The 14,078-nt window shown below is 40.9% G+C and overlaps 1 pseudogene; it reads left to right on the top strand.

The window, feature by feature from the left end:
* Positions 1-8,482: 8,482 nt before the first annotated feature.
* LOC123001386 (prothymosin alpha-like) lies at positions 8,483-8,840 on the top strand (annotated as a pseudogene).
* Positions 8,841-14,078: the final 5,238 nt, after the last annotated feature.

Genomic DNA, 14,078 nt, shown 5'->3' with positions numbered 1-14,078 from the left:
GGAGGCGCCTACTCATTTGCATTTCCATCCCTTGTATCGTGTCAGTCAGAATGGGTTCCCTGGTTAGGGGATAGAGAGATGTCAAACAGGACCTGAGCCAGGACCCCAGGAGAGAAGGTGGGTAGGATGAGAGGAGAAATCAACAGGGCTTATTCAGTTAATTATTCAGGCCTCTGGGGCTTCCCTGGCTGATCTAGGAAGAGCTCTGACAGGCTTCAGGGTTGATGTTAGAAAAGATGAGAGTGGGGGAGGGGAAGAGAAGCAATGTTATTTTCAGAGGTTGGTTACTAAAGTAAGTCATTGTGCTGCTTCATTATTCCGGGGAGTTTCTTTGTGCCTCCATGGGATTTCTTGAAATGTTAGAGGTCTGTTTAGACAGCAGATCTGTATTTCATTAGGGCTTTCAAGAATTATTTGCATGAGGCTCTGATAAACAAGATGGGTAAAGGCAAGTGGGGACGATCTTACGGTAGGTTCATCATCTGTTGATTGAGGGTGCAAATTAAGAGCCACATCAGCCTGGAGGGGATGGCCAGCTTCCTGATGTAGTGTCCTGTCCTCTGCCCGGCTCATTCACACTGCGAAATTCAGTAGCGTCAGTGAAAGCTGAGGAGTCACTCTGCCCGGCTCTAGCTCTCCCTCAGTGCTGCCCATGCATCTGGCCTTGGTTGCGAACACATGCACACAAACACACAAACACACATACATATGCATGTGTATGATTCTCAGGAACTTCATGTTGGAGCAGGAAGACAGGAAAAGAGACGATTTGCCGGGCAATTGCCAGGTGATTGGCAGGATTAATGCAATTATAGAAAAGTTGCAATTGCCAAGGTAGTAAGGAGAGATTCTGTATACCCTTTACTCAAATTTCTCAGCGTTGACATCTTACGTTATCATTATAGTTGCCCAAACTAAGAAATTGAATTAGTACAATATTAACTTCATTCATATTTTGCTCATGTTTCTACTAATGTTGTTTTTAACATTTCCTTACTTTCTGACATTACCTGATAACTTCAGGGTCATCCTGCATTTTTCAAGTTCCTTCCCTACAATCAGCCATTTCTGCAAGGACCTTTTTCTTCTTTTACTGTAAAATGATATTTAGAAACCAAAATCTGGATGGTGGAAATACTCATTGTTACTAGGGTGTCACTGCTCTTAGACCTTCTCAGTGGACAGAGGTACAAAGTACATGTATTCACACATAACAGGAAGTCATGCTAAAGTCGTTTATAACCTAAAACCCCCCCATGTGACCTACTGCAGTGACTCACTCTGCTCCCTCAATCCCTGGCAACCACTGATCTGTTTTTTATTCTTATAGTTCCACCTTCTCCAGGGTGACATATCAAAGAAATCATATAATATGTAGCCTTTGTGGTTTGGCTGATTCCACTTAGCAAAATGCCGCTAATCGTTCTCCGCGTTGTTGCATGATTAAACTATTCCTTTCTGGGGCGCCTGCGTGGCGCAGTCGTTAAGCGGCTGCCTTCGGCTCAGGGCGTGATCCCAGGGTCCTGGGATCGAGCCCCGCATCGGGCTCCCTGCTCTGCTGGGAGCCTGCTTCTTCCTCTCCCACTCCCCCTGCTTGTGTTCCCTCTCTCGCTGGCTGTCTCTCTCTCTCTGTCAAATAAATAAATAAAATCTTAAAAAAAAATAAAAAATAAAAAAATAAACTATTCCTTTCTTTTTATTGTTAAATAGTATTCCACATGATGAATGGACTAGAACTGGTTTATCTACTTATGTGTTGAAGGACATCATGGTTGTTTTCCGTTTTTAGCATTTGTGAGTAAAGTTGCTGTAGACATTCACACATAGGTGCTTGTGCTCATGGAGTTTCTCAGTGCACTTGGACAAATAGCCAGTAGTACGATTGCTGGTATAATGGTGTGTACATTTAATATTATATGAAATTGCCAAACCGTATTTCAAAGTGGCCGCAGTATTTTAAACTCTTACTAGTAACAAATGAGGTATTGCCATGTTTTTTTCTAAAACAATTACAATAGGTATGTTGTGGTATCTCATTTTACTTGTAAAAGTTCTGTGGAACATCTTTTCTTATGCTTATTTTCTATCTGCATATCTTCTTTGGTAAAGTGTCCATTCAGTTCTTTTTATTTTAAAAATCGAGGGGTTTTTTTATTGTTGAATTTCAGGTGTTATTTATATATTCTAAATAAAAGTCTTTGATCAGATATGTGCTTTGCAAAGTAACTTCTTTTTTTATTAATAATATTTTTTTATTATATTATCTCAGTCACCATACAGTACGTCCCTAGTTTTGATGTAAAATTCCATGATTCATTACGTGCGTATAACACCCAGTGCACCACGCCTTAATACCCATCACCGGCCTATCCCATTCCCCCCCCTCCCCTCTGAAGCCCTCAGTTTGTTTCCCAGAGTCCATAGTCTCTCGTGGTTCATTCCCCCTCCTCCCAATACCGTGGGTGGTTTTCATTCTCTTAACAGTATCTTTCACAGACAAATAATTTTCAATCTTGATAAAGTCTAATTTTTAGTTAGTTTCTTCTCTAGACAATGTTTTTGGTATTGTTGGATTTGTATTTAAACAATGAAGTCACTTTATTCCTGCTTTTATCACTTCATATATTGTTACTTGAGCACCAAGAATAATGCCAATAATGCCTAGCAAATAATTATTAATACACTGAATGAACACATAAATTAAAAAAAATGAATAACCATTCCTGGTGAGAAATTTTTAGATAGGAAAAACTTTCTGAGCAGAAACCACTCTGCCACTCCCACTCCCCACGGACCTCTCCCCCATCAGGCTGGGGTTGAAGTGCAGCTTCTTTACCAGTTCATGCTGAGTGGAGCTTATCTAAATGGAGAACACATATCATAATAGGAGCTGCCCGAGCTACCCGGGTGTCTTAGGAAATGAAGCCCTAGTATGGGAGAGAAGGCACCCAGCTGTTTGCCAGCCTCACAGAAGAAGGAGCAGGGGCAGGAAGAGCCTATTTCACAATAATCTATAAAACCTTCGAGGAGCTGCTTCCTCGAAGAGATAGTAGTTACTAGTAATGATAGTAGTTTTATCTGGAACCTTGAAACAATTTGAGTTAAGTAGTAATTGTGATTACGAGATCTGTCAAGGCAAAATAAAGCCATAATATCATATAAAGTTGAAGTTGCTGTGGATCCTGGACAATGGGTGCCAGACAGCGATCATAGGTATTTATGAATTGTTCCTTGAGTGATATTAAAAATATAAATTCTTCTCAAAGCTTCCCTTTGTGATTTATCCATGCAAAAAACATTTTAAAATATTTATAACATGATTAGTTCACATTGAAACACAAGAGTGATTTTTATTGAGTGCTGTTAAAAATGTATAAATAAACTTTCTCATTTGTTAGTGTTCTTTCAGAAAGTAAAGCAATTCATTTGTGTCGTGCTTGAAGAAAGTCATAGTGGAAACTTGATAAATTGGTTAGAAAATGCAAACTTTTCTGGCAGTTCCTTAGCTCTGTTCTCTCTCAAAAGAGGGACTGTCCTGGGGCGCCTTCTTAAAGGCACAAAAAGATCTGGAGGGGGGGCGCCTGGGTGGCTCAGTCGTTAAGCGTCTGACTTTGACTCAGGGCGTGATCCCAGGGTCCTGGGATCGAGCCCGCATCAGGTTCCCTGCTCTGCTGGGAGCCTGCTTCTTCCTCTCCCACTCTCCCTGCTCGTGTTCCCTCTCTTGCTGGCTGTCTCTTTCTCTGTCAAGTAAATAAATAAAATCTTAAAAAAAAAAAAAGAGTGACTGTCCTTTCCCTGGAGATATTTGGATTAGTCAGCGGCATCAATCATCATCGTCATTGTCATTATTATTAATTAATGACTGTTATTACAGAGCTACTGTGTACTGTCTCGGGTATATGAAAGGCATGGTGACAGAACACATAAGGCTTATAATTGTTAATAGAAAAAGAACATACAACAAGGGCTCCTGAGTGTGTGCACACACATAGACACATGGCAACGTGCTCCTGCATAAACATAGTGATATTTTGCCAGGAGAAAAACATTCTCAGTGGGCTCAGGACTTTATTATTTCCTTCTTTCTTTTTGGATGTGAAGAGGGGTGTTGGGAGGGTTGTGAATAAGACATTAGGACTGGATGGTATGGAGACAAAAAGGGGAGAAGAAGAATACTAGGGGATGCTGGGCAGGGTGGAGCATGGCACTCAGCTGGTGGAGATTTTTCTAGGAAAGGCATAGGAAGATATATTTTTCAGATCTCCTACTGGCATTTGCTCACCTGCCTTCACTGTTCTTCCTCACCAGGCGTTTCCCATTTTGTTTCTCCTTCTTTCTTCTGGGTGATTAGTATAGACAAGCTCAATGTTTGTTTCCTGTCCCCCAAGAATTCTACTTGTTTCACTACTCTACATGGAGTGCTCTACACCTAAGAGGCTGGGAACAAAATGTTTAGAAGACACAGAGAACTGACCTTATGAAAGAGGGAAGAGCCTTGATCCCCTTCTCTCCTCATCTCCAATTAGAGCTAAGAATGGGCCTATTTTGTGGATTACACCTCCCATAGGAGATCAAAGGAGGCACACAGACAAGGTACATTTATCCTGGAAAACAAATGTCACACGTCCATTCAGTCCTCTCACTCTTATGCCTTCTGTAGCTGCTCTGTTCAAGGAAACCCTGAGCAGTAGTAAGAGTAGGTTAGGACAACCTAGAGAAAACAGAATGGAAAAAGGTCGTAGAACTGGGTTCAAAGACCATCCACACCCTCACAAGTCATATTAGATAAGTTGTGGCAAATAGCTGCCTGCACAGCGACAGAGTCCAACCTAAATGCAGACCCCTTCTCTTTGTTTTTCTGCTTGAGGGTCTTCTCTAGAACTTTCTCTCTATGCCTGACCTACATACAACCAGGTGCAGCCCAGAAGTGCAAGGGGTATTATTCAAAACTTGTAGAAAAGTCCATGGACCAATGTCAGGATGAAAAGTTTGGGTAGTAGTCTGTACACTTCTCAGAGATGGAATTGAACCCTTGAAACTGCAGCAACTTTGATAATGTACCTTTGATTAGCCTTTACTCTCTCCTTCCCCACTCTCTCTGCTTCCTTACTTCAACTTCCTAGCACCCCAAAGTAAACCATTATCACACAAGTTTTTATGTCAGGTCCTATTTTTAAGGGTCACTCAAACTAAGACATTAGGGATATTGGTGTTTCTCCCTTTTACAAGTTATTCTACCAATAGGGCATAAGCCCAACTCTTCAAATACTATCCCTACTTTTTTTTTTTTAATAAGATTTTTATTTATTTATTTGAGACACAGAGAGAGAGAGAGAAAGAGAGAGAGAGTGCAAGTGGGGAGGAGGGCCAGAGGGAGAGGGAGAAGCAGCCTCCCCGCTGAGCAGGGAGCCTAATGCAGCCTCTATCCCAGGACCCTGAAATCATGACTTGAGCCAAAGGCAGATGCTTAACCGACTAAGCCACCCAGATGTCCCTCTTTTTCTTTTTACCTTTTTAAAAAAAATTTTTTTAGAGAGAGCCAGAGAGAGAATGCGAGCAGGGAAAGAGGTAGAGGGAGAGGGAGAGGGAGAGAGAGACACTTTTAAGTAAGGTCCATGCCCAGTGTGGAGCCCAACATGGGGCTTGATCTCAAGACCCTGAGATCATGACCTGAGCTAAAATCAAGAGATAGACGCTTAGCTGACTGAGCCACCAGGCACCCCAAATATGTTATTGAAGTTCATTTTTTTAAAGTAGTATTCATGCCCAGCATGGAGCCCAATGCAGGGCCTGAACTCTCAACCCTGATGAGATCAAGACCTGAGCTGAGCTCAAGAGTTGGTCGCTTACCTGACTGAGCCACCCACGTGCCCCATAATAACATTTTCTGATTGGACCTCTGACTAGAGACAATAACATAGAGGTAGTGAAGGAGAGCAGAACTTGCCACCCCAGGATTTGCCTTTTTGACATAAGGAGTATCTTGAGCTGGTTCCTTTAAATAACAAAAGTTGAAACAAACAAACAGAAAAAGAAATAAGAAAAAAAACCCTATTACATCATTAAATAAGTAAATAATAATAGACACCAGGGAAGCTTTGAAAACTGATTAGAAGTTATACTTTAGTAAGATAAATATACATTTATAAGGGAAACTCCATTTGTAAGGGTGTCTCCCTCTCTCGTTAACAAGAAGAAAAGGAAGACTCTAAATTACAAGAGAATCTTGTTCATGGTAAAGGCAATGACTTAAATCTATACAATAACCTTGCCCTTGTTTACTGTGCTCTCCGGATAACCTCCTTACTCTCCCCCACCCAAATATTTATTTTGTTTTCACCTGAAGATGTTGTTTATGGTGATGGCTTGAGCCATTTCAGAGACTTAGAGTTTTCCTAGCTATCTCTTGAAGGAGAGCAGAATTTGAGAACCCAAAATATGCTTCTTTGGCATAAGAATTATCTTGAGGAGGTTATTTATTTATTTATTTATTTATTTATTTATTTTAAGAAACAGGAGACATAGGAAAAGCTCTGAAAACTAAGTTACCCTTTTGTAAAAGACATTTACACTTAAAAGTAAAATATTTATTTGCAAGGGTGTCCCCTTGCCTGTACCAGGAAGAGAAGGATGACTAAATCTCTAGAAAGTCTTATCGGCAGTGAAGGCAAGGACTTAAATCTGTGTAACAACTTACCCTTGTTTACTGTGCTTTTCCTGGTAGCCTCCCATAACTGCTTCCCTACCTCCAACATTTTTTTTTTTATCTTTAACTAGAGATGGTATTTAAAGTGGTGGCTTATGCCACCATTTCAGAAAGTTGCTTAGTTTTCTTGGGTCTCTCTCATGTTTAATAATGTTATTAAACTTTTGTTGGTTTTCTCCTGTAAAGCTGTTTTATTTTTAATTATAGAGTGGGGTGAGGGAGATCTCAAACAAGAACCTAGATAGGTAGAGAAAAAATTATTTATCCTCACCTATGTGGGAGCCAAGGGCAGGTCCCCCCAAGATGGGTCACTTTGGCATGAACATTATTTTGAGTTTAAAAACAAAACCCCCCAGCAGATTCAGAAATAGCTCTTTACCACATCCTCAACTGCTTGCTTGTACCAGGAAGAGCTACTAACAGAGATTACTCTTTATCTAAGAAAATTATCTACATTGTAGAGCAAACTTTGTTTTCCAAACATCTCTAACCTTCCTACCAATGGTCTTTCTCCCCTTTGTATTCTCAGACCCTACCCCTCTCCTTAGCTCATATAAGCAACGTGTTTCCTGACAATCTAGAATTTCAGGTCTGTGTAGATTTCTTGTATTTATGCTATTAAATTTGATTTTCTCCTATTAATCCATTTTATGTCAAGTTGATTCTTAGTCCATCTAGAGAGAACCTAAAGGGCAGAGGAAATTCTTCCTCCATGATACCTACAATAGCTAAGAGAAAAGAGGAAAGAGGGAGAAATTCACAGATGGGTTCTGTCCTCTTCCTTCTTTCATATCCCCTCTTCCTCCCCACTTCACAATTCTCTCTCTCTCGCTCTCACACACAAGCCCCTCATTCCAAGGTTTCCAAGAGAGAAATGTGAGCTTTTGCAAGCACAAAGCTTCAACTTAGTATTGCAGGGTCACTACACACAGCTGCATTTAGAAATGTCCAGGAGAGAACAAGCAAACAAACATTGAAGATTATATCTTCCTTAGGTTTAGTTTCAGTCAAATCCAGACTGAGCCTGGCATTCTAAGAGTCACTCAGTCCTGAAGCAAGTTTGCCTCCAATCAATGAAGTGGCATAGCTTGTCTCCAGAGCCTGCAGGGCCTCCTATTGGGGAGCTATTGAGTTTCTTCGGAGGCTCCCTCTTGTCCTCTCCTGATGCCTTTGGCTTTATGCTTTACTCTGCCAGCCTGTGAATCTACTACAGTATCACCACTTTCAAGTTTACCTTCTCACACAATACCACAAGCTCCAGATCTAGTTTCCCCTTCTGCGGCAAAACTTACCTGATCCATATTTGATGTAGAATTATGAAAATGTATTTTATAAAATATATAAATTTGTGGAGATTTTTTTTCTTTTTAGAAGGTAATAGTAGTTTGGTAACTTACCTTTTCAAGGTTATTTGTAATTGATGTAAAGGATGACATTCTAATTTGGGGGAAGATAAAGGAGACTGGGCTGTGCAGATAAAGGGAGATGTATATTTCACTCTGGAGAGGAATAGCCGTGATTCCTACTGGCATTTGTTACCTTTATGAGGAAATCCTTTCACCTAGGGTCTGAGTTCCAGAACACCAGAGAGGACATCATTTAAAATGTTTATCTGACCCCATTGACTGCTCTGAGATGCCAGCCTTACGTTGTTTCCAGCCCAGCTCCTTGCTCATTGCGACCAGCCCCACTGCAGACCCTGGCAGCTTCATCACCAGTCCTCCAACTCCCGTTTTCCTTTTAACCTGCTGCATCGGGTTACTGGCTTGCCTTGTCATGTCAGCCACAGCCGTGGACACCAGCTCTGAGATCACCACCAAGGACTAGCAGGAGAGAAAGGAAGTTGTGCAGCGTGAGAATGGAAGAGACATGTATGCTGATGGGAATGCTCAAGAGGAAAACGGGGAGGAGGAGGCCGACAAAGAGGAAGATGAAGAAGAGGAAGAAGGGAGGAGGAAAAGGAAGAGGAGGAGGAAGAAGAGAAGGAAACCAGTGTTGAGGAAAATGGTAGAGAGGAAGATGAGGAGGCTGAGACAGCTTTGGGCACACGGCAGGTGAAGATGACGAGGATAAGGATGTCCACACCAAGAAGCAGACTGATGAGGATGACCAGGCAGCAAAAAAGGAAAAGTGAAACTTAACAAAAATGAACATTTCTGTGACCTATTCACCCTCTGCTTCCCATGTCAGAATCTAAATGCAGTCCACCTTGGGATGGACAGTCCATGGGGGCAGCGCCATTGCAGGTGACACACTCACCTTACCACCCTAAACCACAATGGGAATACGCAAAGGGGGAGGAAAAAGAACCAAAACTTCCAAGGTCCTGCTCTTTTTCTTAAAAGTACTTCAAAAAGAAAAGGTGTTTCTATTTTTTTATTTACATTTTGTGTTTTTGTACACATCGTTAGTGGTTTGCCATTTTTAATTATCTTGGGTGACCAAACCAGGCTTCAGAGCATTCTCTGTCTTGCTTCGGACTGGACTTGTGTTGTGACCATGTTCATTATAATCTCAAAGAAGAAGAAGAAAAAAAACTTGTAAAAAAAGCAAACCAACAACAACAACAACAAAATATTATTTCGAGCTTTCCAGTAACATTTTTTAATGTATGTACTTAGCTATAAGTAGTTGGTTTGTATGAGATCGTTAAAAAGGCCAAAGACAAGAGGCTTCTTCCCCCCCTTTTTTTTGTCTAAGTTGCTGTTTACTTATTTATTTTTTTGCCTATTTGATGTATGTGTGAAACAATGTTTTCCAACAATAAACTGGAATTTTATTGTGTTGAGTTGTTCTAATAACAAACAAACAAACAACAAAGTAAAACCTGAGTGTTAGTGAGCCCTCTTATTTAACCATGGGCCCCAAAAGTTAAAACCAGAAAGAGGCAATACTACTTAACTTACCCTCTAACTAAAACCTACTGTACTTATTTCTTATTACACTTTCTTGAGGCATTGATGAAGGTGTTTTGCAATGACTGGAAATACCACCAGACCAGAAAAACCCTGATAGCAATAGAATGCCTGGAAGACCATCCTCCACACAACACCTTCCCTGCCCATGATCATGGGCTGGACACATTCCGACTCCCACTCATGATCACAAGCTCTCTGCCTACTCTCTAGCACATACCCCCTTGAACCTCTCCTTATTAAATTCTAGGTCTCTATCATGCAGGTGGAGATGTTGGTTGTTAAAGCTTGAGACTGCCACCTCCCCCAGCAGTGGACACCCAAAATAAAATTTCTCCCTTTCTCCTTTTCAAACCCTCTTCTCTTGAGTTATTGGTTTCTCTTGCAACAACCTTATTAGAGTTTACTCAACAACAGTGTTGGCAATCTCAGCCAGGAGTTGTGTTTTTGATTTGCCCAGCCCCCTCAAGATTTCCTGGGTTGGGGCAGTCGGCTATGGCAATGCACCGGGGCTTACACATTTATTTCCTGAGTTAGCAGCTATGATAGATCTTTCAGTAATATGAGCATTAGTGTCCAAATTTATTTCTTTTCCCAGGAGGGTTCTGAGTATTAAATGTGAAAATAGATGTAAGCATGCTTGAAAATTTTAAATAGCTATTCAAATGTAAGCATTGTTTTTTTTTTTTTTTTAAGATTTTATTTATTTTTTTGACAGAGAGACAGTGAAAGAGGGAACACAAGCAGGGGGAGGGGCAGAGGGAGAAGCAGGCTTCCCTCTGAGCAGGGAGTCCTATATGGGGGCTTGATCCCAGGACCCTGGGATCATGACCTGAGCTGAAGGCAGTCGCTTAACGACTGAGCCAGCCAGGCACCCCCATGTAAGCATTGTTAATCACACAATCATAACACCATCGATTATACCACAGACCAGGTAATATGCTAGATGCTATACTTGCTTTATCTTGTTAAATAACACAGTTCAACCTAGTAAACTTCAAAGATCTAATTGACTTTATTAATCAATTCAATAATTGGGCAATGTCTCATCTCCAAAGGGCTGCATAAGGGAAAATGTAATTAAAGACAGGATGAGGAAGCCATAAACAGAAAGAAAAAAAGGATTAATTCAGTTGAAGTCATCTTTTGGGGACAAAAGTATCTTATTAGCTGGATTACCTCATATTCCTTTGAGTGATGGAGAGTGCCCACGTGACAACACTTTAATGGTACTGGCCAGAAAATTTCTGACTGACCAGTGACGACTACAATTTCTGGGGGAGGTTGAAACTGTAATTTGGTTAGGTATTATGTTCTGGTTTGGTGATGTGGCCTAGGACAAATGGCTACATTTTGGGCCTATGGTTTCCCTTTTAACAGCTTCTAATCCTTACAACTAAGATATTATTCCCATGATACAAAGAAGAAAACAAGCTACTTGTGTACCCTTGCGTAGTCTGCTCTGTGATGCTGGGGCTGAAAGTTTTCAAACTACATTTTTATGGATACCTGTCGGCTTTCAGTTAGGTCCTGCCAATGGGAGGCATTGGGATGTGACTGGAGACGGCAGGATGGGAAGGGTCTCTCTGCTCTGGTTCCTATTGTTATTTTGCAGCAGCGGTCCGTAAGTGCAGCTCCTTACCTTTGAACTCCTTACTACTTCTCAGGACACAAATCAGGGCATCAGCCACATGTTATGTCTTGGGATCCAACACACAAGTTTTTTCTTAGAAGTCCTAACCCTAGCACAAGTTAGACCTTCACAGTCCTGAGAATCAGATACTTGGCAAACCCTCAAAGTCTTCAGCACCTGACAGATGGTGCCTCTTTCTGACTCCTGAATTCCGTAATGCCACTTCTATTTTGTTCCCCGAAGACTAAGAATAACAGTTCATTTTAAATTCTGAATATGTAGGTTACCTTAGTATTTACTTTTTGTCCCATCTGTCTTCTAACACCTATATATCTAATTTCTTGAATTTTATTTCACTCAGTTTGAAAAGTCTTGTGAGTTTTCTGTTGCCTGAGCCAGTGCACCAGCTTGAAGCTTCTAAGGAGAGTTAGCACTGACTCTGGTAGTCAACCAGTACTTCTAACTCCAAAATCTATGTTCTTACCTTTGCCTTCCACTGCATTTCCAAAATTAATAATCAGCATTGATCAAAGGTCTTAAGTTCCAGGCTCATTTCAGGAGCATTACCTATGCTATTTTAAAGGTGGACATTTTTATCCTTCTTGGCTGAAACCCTCCTGTGTTTGGAGACTGTCCCCCAGATCACAGAGTAGGCTTGTGTCTGAGCTAGGATGCAAACCCAGGTCTGTCTAATTCTAGAGCTCTTATCCTTTATGCACATCAGACTGCTTCACCAACTCTTTTCTTTTTTTTTTTAAAGATTTATTTATTTATTTATTTATTTATTTATTTCAGACTGCTTCACCAACTCTTTTCTTTTTTTTTTTAAAGATTTATTTATTTATTTATTTATTTATTTATTTATTTATTAGACAGAGAGAGACAGCCAGCAAGAGAGGGAACACAGGCAGGGGGAGTAGGAGAGGAAGAAACAGGCTCTTAGTGGAGGAGCCTGATGTAGGGCTCGATACCGGAACGCCAGGATCACGCCCTGAGCCGAAGGCAGACGCTTAACGACTGCGCCACCCAGGCGCCCCTCACCAACTCTTTTCTTAATGCAAATAAATCCAACCTCTATCTTGACTCCAACCTTTACTTGATCTTTCCCTCCTACCTTGAGGACCCCTCTCTCTACCCCTTCTATCTTGAGGACCTACTCTACCTATCCAAACCTTTCCCATCTTTATGGGTTCAGCTCATTTCCCTTCTGCTCCATGAAGCTTTTTCAGACCTTCTAAATTCCTCAAACTTCTTTCCACCCCAGCTCTCCTTTATTCTTACCTCAGGCTGACTTAGAGCCAACTAGATGTCAATGAAACTCATTGCCTGCAACGTTCAATTTTGTCTCTCCACTTATATTGCAAAGCCCTTGGGAGCACAGGTTTCAAGATCTCTCTCTTCCCTATCTCCAGTCCAGGGCTGAACACTTGCTGTTTAATAGCTTAGACACTGAGCTTTGTAGAATTTTGAAGAAGAAGGGAAATGTTAGAGAAAGAAGCTATATTAGGCAAGAACTTTTTTTTTTTCCTTCACTTTAGTCATCCTGGTTTCCATTGTTTCTTTCTATCCCTCACATTGCATAGTCAATCCATCAGTCTTCTGGGAAACATTTACTCTTTGATTTTGTCCATACCTATTTCCACTCTTATCATTCTGGCCCAAGTGGTCCCCTCTCATGAACTGTGGCAGTAGCTTCCTCAATCGTCATTCTCCAACCACTCTTGCTACCTGGCGATCCAGACTCAACATGGCAGATAAAAGTGTACAGCAGTATGGTTCTCACCTGTGATTAAAACCCTCTCATGCTTTCCCAATGTACTTAGAATTACATCTAAGTCCCTGATAAGACCTAGAAGGCAGCATAAATAATGTCTTCTCCCTCCACCCATTATGTCTCCGAACTCATCTGCTACTACTTGGTGATTCAGCATGACCTGAGAGGGCCACCTAAGGCTGGAGGTGCCAATAGTCAGTTTTGGTTTTGTTTCTGTTTTTATTTTCCATATCAGAGTCTGTCTGAAAATAATATCAGCACAGAGTATTAGGTAAGCAAGTCATGGAGAGAGGGAGAGAGGTGGGATGCTGATAACATCACTTGAGCCCTCAGTCTAATTGTGCCTATTCTCAATTTTTTTTTTTCCCATACATCTGTCAATCTCATAAAGGGGACATAAGAAGAGTTCAAGGAAGGCTGCTTTTATACTTTTTAGACAAAGAAACAATAAATTTGTTGTTTGGAGGAATTGGCAGGACAAAGAAAATTTGAGAGCTGCAATTAGTAAGAAATTCAAAACAGAATTTGGACTGAAATAGTAAATTAATAAAAGTAACAAGTTTTCTTATATGGGCATCCTTGGCCCTGAATTTCCTGCTTCAGCCTATAAGGATATCTCTTTACCTTCTCTAGCAGGGAGGGTACATTTCACATGGGAGATTTATTTCCTGCTTCCTGGAAACAAAGGGGAGTCAGGATGTTCTTGCACTGTCTATTTCTTAAGTTACTTTAATTCAAAATAATCAATATGTCACTGTGACATACCTTAGGGCAGATTTCCTTGAGCCCCAACAAACCTAAAGGAGTCTTCACTAATCATCTGCCTCATTATTGCATTATTCAAAATTACACTCTCCAGGAGTGCTTGGGTATTTGTATTGCAGTCTAGTGCGCCCTTTCAGACATCTAGGCAAACACACAGCTAGGTAGAGACGTGACTACAGTACAGATATGGACAGATGGTAGGTTTTATGGATCTTTTATTTATTTTTCACAGTTTTATTGAGAGATAAGATTGACATATAACATTGTATTAGTTTTAGATATACA

The sequence above is a fragment of the Ursus arctos genome, unplaced genomic scaffold (assembly GCF_023065955.2).
Source record: "Ursus arctos isolate Adak ecotype North America unplaced genomic scaffold, UrsArc2.0 scaffold_22, whole genome shotgun sequence".
Classification (NCBI taxonomy): Eukaryota; Metazoa; Chordata; class Mammalia; order Carnivora; family Ursidae; genus Ursus; species Ursus arctos.
The sequence above is the reverse complement of the archived record's forward strand: the minus strand, read 5'-3'. Positions and strand labels throughout refer to the sequence as shown.